General features: G+C 44.2%; 1 protein-coding gene and 1 long non-coding RNA gene across 5 annotated transcripts in view; one reads left to right on the top strand and one right to left on the bottom strand.

Moving 5' to 3' along the window:
- LOC121022011 (uncharacterized) overlaps window positions 1–15,790 on the top strand; it is a 26,383-nt gene extending 10,593 nt beyond the window's left edge. Inside the window, exon 3 of the long non-coding RNA XR_005786778.1 lies at window positions 15,600–15,790. This is a non-coding gene — a long non-coding RNA (uncharacterized LOC121022011). The remainder of the gene's footprint in view (window positions 1–15,599) is intronic.
- Window positions 1–17,427, bottom strand: part of SLC2A3 (solute carrier family 2 member 3) — a 94,016-nt gene that overhangs the window by 66,336 nt on the left and 10,253 nt on the right. The window lies entirely within an intron of this gene.

Below are 17,427 nucleotides of genomic sequence, written 5' to 3' on the forward strand. Positions count from 1 at the left end.
CGTGAGTTCGAGCCCCGCGTCAGGCTCTGAGCCATCAGCCCAGAGCCCGACGCGGGGCTCGAACTCACGGACCGCGAGATCGTGACCTGGCTGAAGTCGGATGCTTAACCGACTGCGCCACCCAGGTGCCCCTGTAACACTTTTTTTTAAGTAGGTGAATTATATGCTATGAACTGTATCTCAGTCAAACTGTTATATTTAAAAAAAAAAAAAGAAAGATCCCTCAAATCTGTCTTCTATTCCCCACGCTCATAGTCAGTCACTGCTTCAATTTGCAGTGAATACCAACTGGTCCCATTTTCTTCAATTTCCCCAGGTATAATCATATACTTCATTATCACTATAATCGCCTTTTTATTTATTTATTTTTTTTTTAAATATTTTTTCAACGTTTATTTATTTTTGGGACAGAGAGAGACAGAGCATGAACGGGGGAGGGGCAGAGAGAGAGGGAGACACAGAATCGGAAACAGGCTCCAGGCTCTGAGCCATCAGCCCAGAGCCTGACGCGGGGCTCGAACTCACGGATCGCGAGATCGTGACCTGGCTGAAGTCGGACGCTTAACCGACTGCGCCACCCAGGCGCCCCTATAATCGCCTTTTTAAAATACAGATCTGTTCTCAGCAAAACCTGTATCATGCAAGTTATAAAGAGTAAACCTTATAAACATGACCACAAAAAATTAAAACTTTCCATTTTTTAAAGTTTATTGATTTATTTTGGGAGGGGTAAAAGCTGGAGAGTAGCAGAGAGAGAGAAAGAGAGACAATCCCAAGCGGGCTCCGCACTGCCAGCAGGTAGCCCGGTGTGGGGCCTGAACCCAAGAACCGTGAGATCATAACCTGAGCCAAAATCAAGAGTTGGGTGCTCAACCAACTGAGCCACCCAGGTGCCCCTAAAATTAAAACTCTCTATGTGATAAAACATGATCAAATTAAAAAAAAACAAAAAAAAACAAAACAAAACTGGGGCACCTGGGTGGCTCAGTTAGTTAAGCATCCGACTTATCTCAGATCATGACCTCATGGCTGGCGGCTCTAAGCCCTGCATCAGCCTGCATAGGGTCAGTGCGCACCCTGCTTGGGATTCTCTCTCCCCTTTCTCTGCCCCTCCCTGACTTGCTCTTTCTCTCTCTCTCTAAATAAATAAATTAATTAATTAAAATAAATTAAGGGGCCCCCGGATGGCTCAGTTGGTTAAGCGTCCGACTTCGGCTCAGGTCATGATCTCACCGTTCAGGAGTTCGAGCCCCCGTATCGAGCTCTGTGCTGACAGCTCAGAGCCTGGAGCCTGCTTCTGATTCTGTGTCTCCCTCTTTCTCTCTCTCTGTGCCCCTCCCCTGCTCGCACTCTATCTCTCTCTCTCAAAAATGAATAAGCATAAAAAAATTAAAACTAAAGAAATAAATAAATAAAATTTTAAAAAATTGGCAAAGAAGTGTGCAACTCATATGACAAAGGCTTAATTTTCATAATATACAAAGAGCTCTTTCATAGCAATAAAAGAAAGTGAACAATGAAAGACAATAACAGGCCAAGCACAGGAACAAGCACGTGTACAGGAAGATTCAGTAATGGCCAAAACAAAAAGACATCCAAACTTAGGAACAAAACAAATGAAAAGAAAAAGGGTTTTGTTTTTGCTTTTGTTCTCCCTACGGAGATTGTTAAAAACTATGATGACTGACAATCCCCAGGCCTGGCTAAGGTTTTGGAGAATAGACACTTGCAGGGTGCCTGTCTGTGCTGACAGCATGAAGCCTGCTTGGGATTCTGTCTCCCTCTCTCTGCCCCTCCTACCCGTGCTCGCTCGCTCTCTCTCTCTCTCTCTCTCTCTCTCTCTCTCTCTCAAAAAACAATAAACATTTAAAAAATTAAAAGAAAAAAAGAAAATAGACACTTGCAATACATGTAAAGTTTGTAAACATTCATTTTATTATTTTTTTAAATGTTTATTTATTATTTCGAGAAAGAGAAGGAGAACGTGTGTGGGAGCCGGGGAGGGGAGGAGAGAGAGGGAGACAGAAGATCTGAAGCGGCCTCTGCACTGTTAGTGCAAATCCCGATGGGGGGCTTGAACTCATGAACTGTAAGATCATGACCTGAGCCAAAGTCGGACGCTTTACCAACTAAACCACCGAAGCGCCCCTGTATACGTTATTTATTTTTGAGAGAGAGAGAGACAGAATGTGAGTAGGGGAGAGGCAGGGAGAGAGGGAGACACAGAATCTGAAGCAGGCTCCAGGCTCTGAGCTGTCAGCACAGTAGAGCACACGACTCTTAATCTCAGGCTCCTGAGTTCAAGCCCTACATTGGGTGTGGAGCCACCTTAAAAAAAAAAAAAAATGTTACCTATAATCTCACCTTGCACTATATATTCTCCCTAACATACCAGTCACAACTACATCGATATTATTTTCAATTCCCCAGGAAACACCAAGCTCTCTTGCACCTTAGGGCTGTCTATATATGTTCCCTCTGCCAAGAATGCTTTTTTCTTCCATGGCTAGCATATTTTTTTAAGTCCCAGCTTCCATGTCACTACTGAGAAAGGACTTCCCTACTCACTCTTCCTAAAGAAGACCCTTCTCTGTTAATTTGTTTTAAGTGCTTGTTGTTTCCTTCAATGCCCGGCTTGGTATCTGCCGTAGAGTAGGCTCTCAATAACTGCAGAAGGAATAAGTAGTAGAGGTATCAATAAAATACTATGTCCTTATTAAAAAGAATAAAATATAAGTATATATATGGACTTGAAAACTTGTCTAGGTAGGGGCGCCTGGGTGGCTCAGTTGGTTAAGCATCCAGCTGCAGCCCAGGTCATGATCTAGCGGTTCATGAGTTCGAGCCCAGAGTGCAGCTCTGTGCTGACAGCTTGGAGCTGGGAACCTGCTTGGGATTCTGTGTCTCCCTCTCCCTCTGCCCCTCTCCTGCTTGCACTCTGTCTGTCTCTCTCTCTTGAAAATAAACATAAAAAAAAAAAAAAATGGTTAAAAAAAAGAAAAAAGGAAACATGTCTAGGTATATGCTTCTTCCCTGTATATATATATTTTAATGTTTTATTTATTTATTTTTAATTTTTTTTTAACGTTTATTTATTTTTGAGACAGAGAGAGACAGAGCACGAACAGGGGAGGGGCAGAGAGAGAAGGAGACACAGAACCCAAAGCAGGTTCCAGGCTCTGAGCCATCAGTTCAGAGCCCGACGCGGGGCTCGAACCCACAGACCGCGAGATCGTGACCTGAGTTGAAGTCGGACGCTTAACCGACTGAGCCACCCAGGCGCCCCTTTATTTATTTATTTTGAGAGAGAGCATGCACATACTCGTGCACTGTAGCACAAGTGGGGGAGTGGCAGAGAGACAGAATCCCAAGCAGGTTCCACGCTGTCAGCATAGAGCCCGTCGCAGGACTCCGACCTGCAAACCGTGAGATCATCACGTAAGCCAAAATCAAGAGTCGGACGCTTAACCACCTAAGCCACCCAGGCGCCTCTGTCTACTGTATATTTTACCTTTTCTTCTTTTTTTTCCAGGTAAGCTCTATGCCCAACACAGGGCTCGAATTCACAGCTCTGAGATCAAGATCACATGCTCTACTGACTGAGCCAGCCAGGTGCCCTTCTTCACTGTGTATTTTTAAAATGACGTATGTTCATTTTTGTAAATGTATTTTTTTACTTAAAAATATGAAAAGTAAAAAGTGAAAGACACACTGCATTCCTGTTCAATTTCAAGATTAACAAGGGTTAAACTTTGGGGGTGTAATACACAACACATGAGCACACATATACATACACACGTTATAGACGAATGCATACCCATGCTTTCTGCTTGTCTAGATGTACGATTTTTAGAACGGTTTCTATGAATACACATACCATCTTACCACTCGGGTATTTTTTCTTTTAACAACATACCAAAAACATTCTTTTTGTATCAGTACATTTCGATATGCTACACAGTAGCCCATAATATGGTAGGGACACCACAATTTATCGTTCCTTTAGGATGCACTTCTATCGCAAGTAAGTCTGCAATAAACGTCTTTGTGCATTTATACTATGAACGTCTCTCAGAGAATCTTATAGGAAAAGTTTATAGATACGACATTGTTATTTCAAAGGTAGATATAGATTTTTTAAAAAGTTTTGAAGCGTATTTATTTTGAGAGAGAGGTAGAGCACGCACATATGCTTGGGAGTGGGAGAGGAGCAGAGAGAAAGGGTGATAGAGAAGATGCCAAGCAGGGATCTGTGCTGTTAGCAGAGAGCCCGGTGGAGGGCTTGAGCCCACAAACCGCCAGATCATGACCTGAGCCGGAATCAAGAGTCAGATGCTTAACTGACTCAGCCACCCAGGTGTCCCTCAAAGGTAGATATACTTTAAATTCTGAATAGAATTGCTAGATTTCCCTTTCCTAAAGTCCTGATTCTTATTCCCACCACATCCATAAAGAGTGTCTTGTTATATCCCCGCCAAAACTAAATACTGATCATTCTTTTAAATTCGTCTCGTCTTGGGGCGCCTGGGTGGCGCAGTCGGTTAAGCTCCAACTTCAGCCAGGTCACAATCTCGCGGTCCGTGAGTTCGAGCCCTGCATCGGGCTCTGGGCTGATGGCTCAGAGCCTGGAGCCTGTTTCCGATTCTGTGTCTCCCTCTCTCTCTGCCCCTCCCCCGTTCATGCTCTATCTCTCTCTGTCCCAAAAATAAATAAACGTTTGAAAAAAAAAATTAAAAAAAAAAATAAATTTGTCTCGTCTCGTAGGTAAAAATAGGATATCATTTCTATGTTGAATATTAATTAGTGAAGTAGGATATAGTTACATATGCTCACGTTTTTGTTGCAGTTGATCATGTTTGTGTGATCTGCCTCCTCATAGAAGATACTTATTACTTCCAAAAAGGCAGTGGCCAAAAGCATGGTTAGAATGATCTCCTTTCTGGGGTGCCTGGGTGGCTCAGTCAGTGGAGCATCGGGACTCTTGATTGTGGCTCAGATTATGATCTCAAGGTTTGTGAGACTGAGCCCTGCGCCAACCTCTGCGTTGACAGCACAGAGCCTGCTTGGGATTCTCTCACTCCCTCTCTTCTGCCCATACCCTGCTCGTGCGTGCACGCGCTCTCTCTCTTTCAAAATAGATAAACATAGGGGCGCCTGGGTGGCTCAGTCGGTTAGGCGGCCGACTTCGGCTCAGGTCACGAACTCGAGGTCCGTGAGTTCGAGCCCCGCGTCGGGCTCCATGCTGACAGCTCAGAGCCTGGAGCCTGCTTCTGATTCTGTGTCTCCCTCTCTCTGACCCTCCCCCGTTCATGCTCTGTCTCTTTCTGTCTCAAAAATAAATAAACGTTAAAAAAAAAATTAAAAATAAATAAATAAATAAATAAACAAACAAACAAACAAACAAACATAAAAGACAGGAACAATCTCATTCTTAGGAATGAATGAGATAGATAAACACATGCACATGTGCACAGGAAAAATATGGAGCATTATACGAAATGGTTAACTCTAGTGAGTGGGATTATAGAGGCCATTTGCTTCATCTGATGTATATTTTTGTGGAACAAATGAAGAGAGAAAAAAAGAGTAGGTGTGCTTTGTTTGGTAGTAAAAAAATAATAGTGAAAAATATTTTTAAACAGAACTAATTGTATCACTGGTTGTACTCAAACCTCTTCAATGACTGCTGCCTACAATATAAAATTCATATTGATTAATGAAGCACTCAAAACCCTCCACCATTGACTTTATTTCCAGCCTCCTCATTCACTCCTATCTAATCGGGTCACACAGACTACCTTTATGCTCTTTGTGTTATATTTTCTCGGTCTGGAACATGGTTATTTACCGTATCCGCCAGTGGCCATCCCTTCAAGGCCCAGCTCAAATGTCCCTCCACTTGTGCTCTTTCCAACGCCCAGAAACAATGATCTCTCTGGAGTACTTACACAGAACTTTTTTTTTTTTTTTTTTTTTGACAGTTACAGTTCCATTATGGGACTATCCACAACCTTGTTATGTTTTAAAATTGAATATACGCATTAATTTCTTTAGTTTCCCTTCGTTTTCTCCCAGCACTCAGTACAGGGCCTAGAATTATAAAGGAGTCCTCGTGTGGGGCACAATGGCAATAGGCCATGTCATTACTGAATTATCAGACTTATGAGAGACGGAAACACGGGAGACTTAAAAGACTCATCAACTCCCATGATGACACCACATGACTGTGCAGAACGTGTCTGCACACTCCATGTCACCATGCACAACAGAGTTATGTGAATAAACTCCCCCCACACCCTCAGCAGTGCATGACTTCCGGTCTTGCATGGGGGACTTGGGGAAGAGATACAAAATTCAGGCATTAGGAAGGGTGTGGTAGTGACCAGGAAGGTTTCCTCTTTGAGAAGATAAGTTGAGAAAGACCTGAAGGCCTGACAATTTAGGAGGGACAGAGATAGGAGAAAATAGTGTTCTAGGTTGAGGGTACTGTGTGAGAAAGAGCTCGAAGGATAGAGTATGGTATGTTTGTGAACCTGCCAAAATGTCTGCATGGCTGAAGTGTAGAGGGCCAAGGGATGAGAAGAGGCCGGGAAGTTAAGTAGGGATCGTATCACAAAAGGCTTAATATGCTAGGTGAAGGAGTTTGGACTTTATTCTGAGTACCACAGAGACAGCTAGCAGGTTCAGCACGCTAATAACATGAGCACAAATTTTAGAAAGATTACTAAGATTACTAAAACTAGTTAGGGGCTTTCATACTAACAGAGGGTGATGACTGGAAGGTGGGCTCAGAATATCAGGTAAAGATTGGGGGCCTGGCTGGCTTGGTCAAAGGAGCACGTGACTCTTGATCTCGGGGTTGTGGTTCAAGCCCCACACTGATGTAGAGATTACTTAAATAAATCTTACATGGGCGCCTGGGTGGCTCAGTCAGTCAAGCGTCCGACTTCAGTTCAGGTCATGATCAGGTCAGTGAATTCAAGCCCTGAGTCGGGTTCTGTGCTGACAGCTCAGAGCCTGGAGCCTGCTTTGGATTCTGTGTCTCCCTCTCTCTCTGCTCCTCCCCCACCCATGCTCTGTCTCTCTCTCTGTCTCTCAAAAACGAATAAACATTAAAAAAAAATTTTTTTTTTAGGGGCGCTGGGTGGCTCAGTCGGTTAAGCATCCGACTTCGGCTCAGGTCATGATCTCACAGTTCGTGAGTTCGAGCCCCGCGTCGGGCTCTGTGCTGACAGCTCAGAGCCTGAAGCCTGCTTCACATTCTGTGTCTCCCTCTCTCTCTGCCCCTTCCCTGCTCATGCTGTGTCTCTCTCTGTCTCAAAAATTAACATTAAAAAAATTTTTTTTTAATTTGTTTTTAAATAAATCTAAAAAGAAAAGAATATCAGGCACGAAAGGACTTAATACGTACATCTGATGTAAACCTCTATTTTCAAGTAAATTTCCCTGAGAGGCAGATGGTATGATTACTTGTTTGATTTTGTTTTTCCTAAACTACAGACAACAAAAATAATCCATAGAAATAGTTGTGACAAAGCAGGAAAAATAATATAGAACCTGACCTGGGGGTGTTTATTCAATAAACATTTACTGATCAACTATTATGTATTGAGTCTTTGGCACTAATCTCTGTATACCCATAGAGATGTATTATGGATTAAAGCCACTGTAAGCTTCTAGACATGTCCTATCTGATCATGGAGAAAACCCTTTCTGAGAGCTGGTGACCCTCCTCGGAGAAGAAAGTCTTTTAGAAAATATTTCAGCTAATCTCAGTTTGTTTCTCCACAACAAAGGCAAGGTTACATATTCATTAGAGATCAGGTGCTGACTAACTTGACATTTACTGTCCTTTAGCATTCACGGCCTTGAATCCTATCGGTTTTGGAAGAATAACCTCACGTTTAGCCACTACAAGGAGCCTGTGCAGACTGACCTTTCCCTGTCTCTCTCCCCCTCACTGGGAAGAACTATACTTCTTCAGGCCTGTCACAGTTTCACCAAGGGGATTATCTCATGTCTGGGGCATGTTTATTTTCATCTCTAATTGTTCCATATCACTTTCCTTCTCCTTTATCACTGCCACTTTGGAGCCATAGATAACATATTACAACCTAAGAACAAAAAACATTTGGAATGTTTGGTACTCAGACAGGGAGAGGTGTCTGGGAGGGAGCATAGGCAAGAAAAGGGGAAAGGTAAGGTGTGCTGACACTCCCTGGCAGTAGGCATGGGAAACCCCACCTGCAAAGTCCTGGAGACAATGGCTCTTGCTTAAGAATCAGAGTCAGGGGCGTGTGGGTGGCTCAGCCGGTTAAATGTCTGATGCTTGATTTGGCTCGGGCCATGATCTCATGGTTCCTGAGTTTGAACCCCATGTCAGGCTCCATACTGACAGCACTGGGCCTGCTTGGGATTCCCTCTCCCTCTCTCTCTGCCCCTCTGCCACTTGTGTTTGCTCTCACTCTCTCTCAAAATACATAAATAAACTTAACAAAATAAAAATAAATAAATAAATAAAGAGAGAGTCAGAGCCCGGTTCTGGAAACTGCAAAAATTACATAATCTGTAAGGTCTCTTCCAATTTAAAAAATTTACAATTCTCATTGTAAGACTTCACCAACATGTCTATTCGTCAGGTTGATCGGTAAAGAGAAATAAATCATTCTCCACTGAAGTTAAGACTGAGGACTCGTTGGGGCGCCTGGGTGGTGCAGTCGGTTAAGCGTCCGACTTCAGCCAGGTCACGATCTCGCGGTCCGTGAGTTCGAGCCCCGCGTCGGGCTCTGGGCTGATGGCTCAGAGCCTGGAGCCTGTTTCCGATTCTGTGTCTCCCTCTCTCTCTGCCCCTCCCCCGTTCATGCTCTGTCTCTCTCTGTCCCAAAAATAAATAAACGTTGAAAAAATTAAAAAAAAAAAAAAAAAAAAAAAAAAGACTGAGGACTCGAGCCTCAGAAAAATCTTGGAATAGTAGAAGGTAAATTTCTGGGATTTCCTACAGTTCCCGCAGTAGAGTCCTGTAAAAGTTATCTAAAGCATTAACAATCCTCCGCCTCTAACTTTTGGCTGCTCTGCCAATATAATCGTCAGTAGGACAAAATTACAGGCATACCTTTTTTTTTTTTAATTGCATTTGGCTTTATTGGGCTTTGACGATATTGTGTTTTTTATAAACTGACGGTTTGTGGCAACAGTGCGTTGAACAAGCCTATTGGCACCATTTTTCCAACAGCATTTGCTCACTTTATATCTCTGTCACATTTGGTAATCCTCACAATATTTCACAATTTGTCGTTATTATCATACTTCTTTTGGTGACCTGTGACCGGTGATCTTTGATATTACTACTGTAATTGTTCTGGGGTGCCCCAAACCGTGCCGTATAAGATGGTGAACTTAATGGATAAATGTGTGCGTCCTGACTTGCTCCACCGACAGACCATTCCCCCAACTCTCTCCTTCTCCTTGGGCCTCCCTATTCCCCAAGGCACAAATTCCCCAAGACACGACAATATTGAAATTAGGCCACTTAATAACCCTACAATAGTCTCTAACTGTTCAAGTGAAAGGAAGAGTTGCACATCTCTCACTTTAAATCAAAAGCTAGCAATGGCGAAGCTTAGTGAGGAAGGCATGTTCAAAGTTCAGACAGGCTTCTTACATCAAAGGGTTATAAATGCAGAGGAAAAATTCTCGGAAATGAAAAGGAAATGGAAAGTGCTACTCCAGTGAACACAGAAATGATAAGGAAATGAAACAGCCTTATTGCTGATAATGGAAAAAGTTTTAGTGGTCTGGATAGAGGATCAAACCAGCCATCACATTTCCTTAAGCCAAAGCCTAATCCAGAGCAAGGCCCTAAATCTCTTCCATCCGATGAAGGCTGAGAGAGACGAGGAAGCCGCAGAAGAAAAGTGTGAAGCCGGCAGAGGTTGGTTCAGGGGGTTTAGGGGAAGAAGTCACCTCTATAACATAAAAGTGCACGGTGAGGCAGCAAGTGCTAACGTAGAAGCTGCAGCAACTTGTCCAGAAGATCTAGCTCGGATAATTAACGAAGGCGGCCACGCTAAACAGCCAACCGATCTTCCGTGTAGACAGACGGCCTTCTACGGAGAGAAGACGCCACCTAGGACTTTCATAGCCACAGAGGAGAAGTCGGTGCCTGGCCTCGAAGTTTCAGAGGACAGGCTGACTCTCTTGCAAGGGGTAATGCGGCTGGTGACTAAGCTGAAGCCAGTGCTCGTGCACGTTCCGGAAGTCCCAGGGCCTCAAGAATTCTGCTAACTCGACTCTGCCTGTGCTCTGTAACTGGAAGAGCAAAGCCTGGACGACAGCACATCTGTTTACGACATGGTTTGCTGAATATTTTACCCACCACTGAGACCTACTGCTCAGAAGAAAAGTCTTCTTTCCAAACATGACTGCTCATTGACAACGCACCCGGTCACCCAGGAGCTCCGATGGAGATGTCCGACGAGATTCCTGCTGTTTTCACGCCTGCTAACAGCCATTGTGCAGGGTGCGGATCGAAGAATAAGTCTACTTCAAGTCTTATTTAAGAAATACATTTTGTGGGGCACCTGGGTGGCTCAGTCGGTTGAGCGTCCGACTTCAGCTCAGGTCACGATCTCACGGTCCATGAGTTCGAGCCTCGCGTCGGGCTCTGGGCTGATGGCTCAGAGCCTGGAGCCTGCTTCTGATTCTGTGTCTCCCTCTCTCTCTGTCCCTCCCCCGTTCATGCTCTGTCTCTCTCTGTCTCAAAAATAAATAAAAACGTTAAAAAAAAATTTAAAAAAAAATACATTTTGTGGGGCACCTGGGTGGCTCAGTCGGTTAAGCGTCCGACTTCGGCTCAGGTCATGATCTCATGGTTTTTGGGTTCGAGCCCCGCGTCAGGCTCTGTGCTGGCAGCTCAGAGCCTGGAGCCTGCTTCAGATTCTGTGTCCCCCTCTCTCTCCACCCCACCCCTGCCTGTGCTCTCTCTCTCTCTGTCTTTCAAAAATGAATAAACATTAAAAAAAGTAAAAGAAAAAAAGAAAAAAGAAATACATTTTGTGAAGCTTTAGCTAGCGGAGACAGTGATTCCTCTGATGGATCTTGGCAAAGTAAATTGAAAACCTTCTGGAAGGGATTTACCATTTCAGATGCCATTAAGAACATCTGTGATTCATGGGAAAGGGTTGAAGTATCAACGTGAACAGGAGTTTGGAAGATGGTGATTCCAAATCTCTTTGATGACTTTGAGAAGTTCAAGCCCTCGGTGGAGAAGGACCTGCAGGTGTGGTAGAAACAGCAAGAGAACTACAATCAGAAGTGGAGCCTGAAGCTGTGACCGAATTGCTGGAATCTCAAGATAAACCTTGAACAGATGAGGAATCGCCTCTCGAGGATGAGCAAAGCAAGTGGTTTCTCGAGATGGCATCTACTCCTGTTGAAGACGCTGTGAAGCCTGTCGAAAGGACCCCAACCGATTTCGAACATTACATATATCTTAGCTGATAGAGCAGCAGCAGGGTGTGAGAGGACTGCTTCCAATTTTGCAAGAAGTTGTACTGTGGGTGAAATGTTATCAAACGGCATCGCATGCTACAGAGCAATCATTTGTGAAAGGAGTCAATCAATGGGGCCAACTTCACTGTTTTCTTATTTTAAGAAAATTCCATGGGTGCCCATCTGGCACAGTTGGTAGAGTATGCAACTCTTTTTTCCCCCAAGTTTATTTATTTTTAGAGAGAGAAAGAGAGAGAGAGAGAGAGAGAGAGATCTAGAAGGGGAGGGGCAGAGAGAGTCGGAGAGGGCGAGAATCCCAAGCAGGCTCCATGCTCTCAGCACAGGGCTTGATGTGGGGCTTGATCTCACAAACACTGAGATATGAGCTAAGCTGAAGTCAAGAGTCAGACGCTTAACCAACTGAGCCACCAGGCGCCCTGAGCATGTAACTCTTGATCTAGGATTCTTTTTTTTTTTTTTTTTTAATTTTTTTTTTTCAACGTTTATTTATTTTGGGGACAGAGAGAGACAGAGCATGAACGGGCGAGGGGCAGAGAGAGAGGGAGACACAGAATCGGAAACAGGCTCCAGGCTCTGAGCCATCAGCCCAGAGCCCGACGCGGGGCTCGAACTCACGGACCGCGAGATCGTGACCTGGCTGAAGTCGGACGCTTAACCGACTGCGCCACCCAGGCGCCCTCTTGATCTAGGATTCTTAAGTTCAAGCCCCACATTGGGCCTACAACAAGAAAGAAAGAAAGGAAGGAAGGAAGGAAGGAAGGAAGGAAGGAAGGAAGGAAGGAAGAAAGAAACTGCCATAACCACCCCATTCTTTAGCAACCACCACCCTGATCAGTCATCAACATCAAGGCAACACCCTCCACCAGCAAAAAGCTCAGAGGATGGTTAGCATTTCTAAGCCATAAAGTACTTTTTTTTCTTTTTGTGATAATTTTTTTAAACGTTTATTCATTATTGAGAGATAGAGGGAGACAGAGCATGAGCAGGGGAGGGGCAGAGAGAGGGGGAGACACAGAATCCGAAGCAGGCTCCAGGCTCCGAGCTGTCAGCACAGAGCCCGACGCGGGGCTTGAACTCACAAACCGTGAGATCATGACCTGAACCGAAGTCGGACACCCAACCGACTGAGCCACCCAGGCACCCCTAAAGAACTTTTTTTCTTAAAATTTATTTTAGCGGGGTGGAGAGGAGCAGAAGGAAGAGAGAGAATCTCAAGCGGGCTCCACACTCAGTGAAGAGCCCAATGCAGGGCTTGATCCCATGACCCCGGGATCATGACCTGAGCCAATATCACAATTCGGACACTTAACCAACTGAGCCACCCAGGTGCCCTTACTGTATTAAAAAAAAAAAAAAAAAAAAAAAAAAAGCTGATTTATTTTCGAGAGAAAGAGCAAGCAAGCAAGAGTGCATGAGCCGGGGAGGGGCAGAGAAAGGGAGACAGAGAATCCCAAGCAGGCTCTGCCTGTCAGCCCCACGTGGGACTGGAACTCATGAACTGTGAGATCATGACCGGAACTGAAAGAGTTGGATGCTTGACAACTGAGCCCCCCAGGAGCCCTCTGAAGTATTTTTTTAGTTAAGGCATGTACATTGTGTTTTTCAGCCATGAAGCTGGCGCACACTGAATAGACTACAGTATCGTGTACGTGTAACTTTTATATGCACCAGGAAACCATAAAATTCATCTGACTTAGCGGATTGTGATATACGCTTTACTGTGCTGGCTGGCACTGCACCTGCAGTATCTCGGAGATAGGCCTCTATTAGCGAGGCAATTCGCTGAAGGAGTGTGATGTGTTGCAATGTGTGGTTTTTTGTGGGTTTTTTGCAATGAGTTTTTTGAAGAAAAGTAATTCATTCTAAGCGTGAGGGATAACAGAAACAGGGAAGAGCTGCCAGATTCAGCAAAAAACAAACAGACAGAATGCTGTTACCTCTGAATTTCAAATGAATAATGAATACTTTTTATAGTGTTAATATGCCCATGCAATGTTTGAGACATACCTACACCGAAAAACTATTTTCTCTGGCAACAACCCTAACCACAGGGAGCTGAAGTTCTGTTCCATCTCATACATTGTCAAGAGGATTAAATCGGAAAAAGTGGCAAAGTACCTAATGCAATTATCAGTAAATAAAAGCTCTCCGTGCCTTCTCCTTAGGCTGAGGAATATGATGCTATTAATTTTCAATTATCTGTGTCGATTACACGTGTACATTGTCCCAGTCACCCACCATACTTCTGGGTCATTCCCCGCCCCCGTCCATCTCTCTCAGCTACAGCAATGAAAAATAGGAAAAAATACTTGGAAGTGAATGAAACATAATTATAAAAGAAAATCTGCTAGTGGATATCGAAAAAGTCATAAATCGTTATGTTTTAAGCATACAATAGCTTCCATTATGACAAAGAATTCGTTTTATACTTTGCAGCTTCAGATGTTTGAAAGAATTTATTGTATAAAGTGAAAGGGCCTATTACAAACCTGTATACCTTGGCTGATTTGGGCTTTATGGATTAGTTCTGTAGCATCAGAGCTAGGCATTGAGTTATTGAGAGGATTAAATAACCTATATTAAAGTGCTTTGGAAATCGTAAAGTTCTGAGCTGTTGGTGCTGAGGGCCACAAAGCCCCGGAAGTGAAGGTTCCTTGCCAGAGGTCAGTAGACAGTTCATCCCACAGGTGGACTTTCCTCAGGGGCCTTTCTCTTTGTTTGTAGCGTTGGAAATCAAAGAGTGTCATTTGCTCAGTAAAATGACTTCATCACTTCCTTGGGTAACCCCTTAACTCCCACTCTGGACATTAGGCAACCCAACATGGGTTACACCCTTTTAAGACAGTTATGTCAATTGCAGTGCTTATTTATTTTCTGATGACAGGGCTTTTGGTTTGGTTTTTTTTAATTTTCTTTTTTAATGTTTATTTATTTTTGAGAGAGAGAGAGAGGCAGAGCGCGAGTGGGGGAGGGGCAGAGAGCAAAGGAGACACAGGATACGAAACCGGTTTCAGGAAGCAGGTTTCAGTTGTTAGCACAGAGCCTGATGAGGGGCTGAATCCAAGAACCATGAGATCGTGACCTGAGCCGAAGTCCGAGGACGCTTAACCGACTGAGCCACCCAGGCGCCCCTATTGTTTTTTGGTTTGTTTGTTTCAAGATCCATTACCAACATCCCTCCCCAGAATGTTACATTTGTTACAGTTGATGAACCTATGGTGGCACATCATTATCAGTCAACGTCCACAGTTTACATTAGGGTTTACTCTTGGTGTTTGGACAAATGTATGATGACTTGTAGCTCCCCTTTGTATCATACAGCATGGTTTCACTGCCTCAAAAATCCCCTACGCAGGACCTACTCACCCCTTCCTTCCCTCCCAACCCATTTTCTTTCCAATATATGAAATTTATTGTCAAACTGGTTTCCATACAACACCCAGTGCTCATCCCAAAAGGTGCCCTCCTCAATACCCATCACCCACCCTCCCCTCCCTCCCACCCCCCATCAACCCTCAGTTTGTTCTCAGTTCTCAACAGTCTCTTATGCTTTGGCTCTCTCCCACTCTAACCTCTTTTTTCCCCTTCCCCTCCCCCATGGGTTTCTGTTAAGTTTCTCAGGATCCACATGAGTGAAAACATATGGTATGTGTCTTTCTCTGTATGGCTTATTTCACTTAGCCCTTCCAACCCATTTTCAATGAAATAATTTTCCTGATCTCCAACTTTCATGTGTTTTCTTTCATAAGACTGCTTTTCTTAAGAATGTGTGCCTAGTTTGGTGGACCTGGGTGGCTCAGCCTGTTAAGCATTTGACTTCGGCTCGGGTCATGAGCTCATGGTTCATGGGTTCGAGCCTCGAGTTGGGCTCTATGCTGACAGCATGGAGCCTGCTTTGTATTCTGTCTCTCCCTCTCTTTATGCCCCTCCCCTGCTCACACACAGGCTCTCTCTGTCTCTCCCTCTCAAAATAAATACATAAACTTAAAAAAAAAAAAGGTTTGCTCTTTTTTCTTTCCCACTTGTCACTACTTTCACCTACTCGGCAAGAGAAAAGCTCATCTCTAACCTAGCTTAAATTTTTACAGTGGTGCAACAGGCAAAATCTGAGAGCACATCGCTCCTCAGGGACAGCACTCTGACAGTCATTATGGCACTGACGGGAAATATTAAAGCAGCCAATGCCTTATTTCATCCAGTGTTATTCAAAGTGTGATCATCCATGGAGGGACCACATGGGCATCTCCTGGGAGCTTGGTAGACAAGCAAATGTCCAGCTCCTCCCTAGACCTGCCGAGTCTCAGAATGCCAGTAGGGTGGGACCACGAAATTTGTATTAACAAGTGACTCTTCCAAGTGAGTCGTAAGTGTGCTAACGTTTTAGAAGCAGCAACTGGCAAAGAAACCCGAAGCAAAGTTCCACAGCATCTGTCTGTCTTAGAACTAAGTATGATGGTTGACACAGGGATATAAATTAGCATTTTTATTTGAAATGAAACAACTTAAGACTTTTTCTGACAGAACGTAAGCGTGAATGGGCTTCCTGGCTTTTCCATTTAGTCTGTATTTCTGCAAAGGTTTTTATACGCCAAAAAAATCTACAAGGCCGTGTGGATAGCTGTGTGGCTGAGCGGCAGGTGGAGGGTGAAACCTAGTTGTGCAGTTTCCTGGGGTAAGTAGAGGCTGAAATATAGTCTGCATCCCGCTGGCCAGGCCCTGCTCCTTGGCCAACAGGGGATGCGCCTTTTTTCTTTGCACAGGGCCCCATCCCTAGAAAATCTGCCCATTCTTTTTTTTTCCCCAGGGAATTCATTTCCAAATTTGCACAAAGGCACTGGAAAGTCCAGCATTGGCCCTGAAAGCACGTATTTCATATACTAGACAGCAGAAAAATTAATCCCCGAAAGCTATTTAAACATAGAAAATTTTTCTTAGCTGTTAACTTAAAAATGTGTAAGAAGGGGGCGCCTGGGTGGCGCAGTCAGTTAAGCGTCTGACTTCAGCTCAGGTCAGAGCCCCGCGTAGGGCTCTGGGCTGATGGCTCAGAGCCTGGAGCCTGTTTCCGATTCTTTGTTTCCAAAACTATCCACCCATAAACCGTTAAAGAAAAAAAAAAAAAAAAAAAAAAAATGAGGAGGAGGAGGAGGAGGAGACCACTGCTTCTGTCTTTCAGTATTGCTCTGGTACCCACTTCCCGCCCTGTTACCACAGGTCCGCAAGTCTCTTCCCTTCTCTGTGCTTCCTTCTTTGGGACTTTACTTCTTTTTTTTTTTTTTTTTTAAGTAGAGTTGACACACAGTGTTACATTAGTTTCAGGTATACAACAAAGTGATTCCACAAGTCTGAATGACAAGCTACACTCACCACAGGAAGTGAAGTTCATCTGTCACCGTATGACACTGTTATCATACCGTTGACTCTATTCCCCAAGCTGTGCCTTTCATCCCCATGATGGATTCATTCCATCACTGGAAGCCTGTCCCTCCCACTCTCCCTCACCCGTTTTGCCCATCCTCGTGCTCTCCTCCCTCTGGCAACCGGAAGTGGGTTCTCTGTCGCTGTGTGTCCACTTCCACTTTGTTTGTGTGTTCATTTGTGTTTTAGGTTCCACGTAGAAGTGAAATCATATGGCATTTGTTTGTCTCTGTCTGACTTATTTCACTTAGCATAATACCCACTAGGTCCATCCGTGTTTTCGCAAATGGCAAGATCTTTCTTAGGGCAGAGTACTATTTCATCGCATATAGGCACCACATCTCCATTTGCAAACATCCTCTCCCAGTCAGTAGGTTGCCTTCTCGTTTTGTTGGTGATTTTCTTCTCTGTGAAAATCTTTTTGTTTTGGTGTAGTCCCGAGAGTTTATTTTTGCTTTGGTTCCCCTTGCCGGAGGAGACGGATCTAGGAAAATGTTGCTA

Source organism: Herpailurus yagouaroundi, unplaced genomic scaffold (genome assembly GCF_014898765.1).
Source record: "Herpailurus yagouaroundi ecotype Mexico unplaced genomic scaffold, PumYag 355, whole genome shotgun sequence".
NCBI classification, from domain to species: domain Eukaryota; kingdom Metazoa; phylum Chordata; class Mammalia; order Carnivora; family Felidae; genus Herpailurus; species Herpailurus yagouaroundi.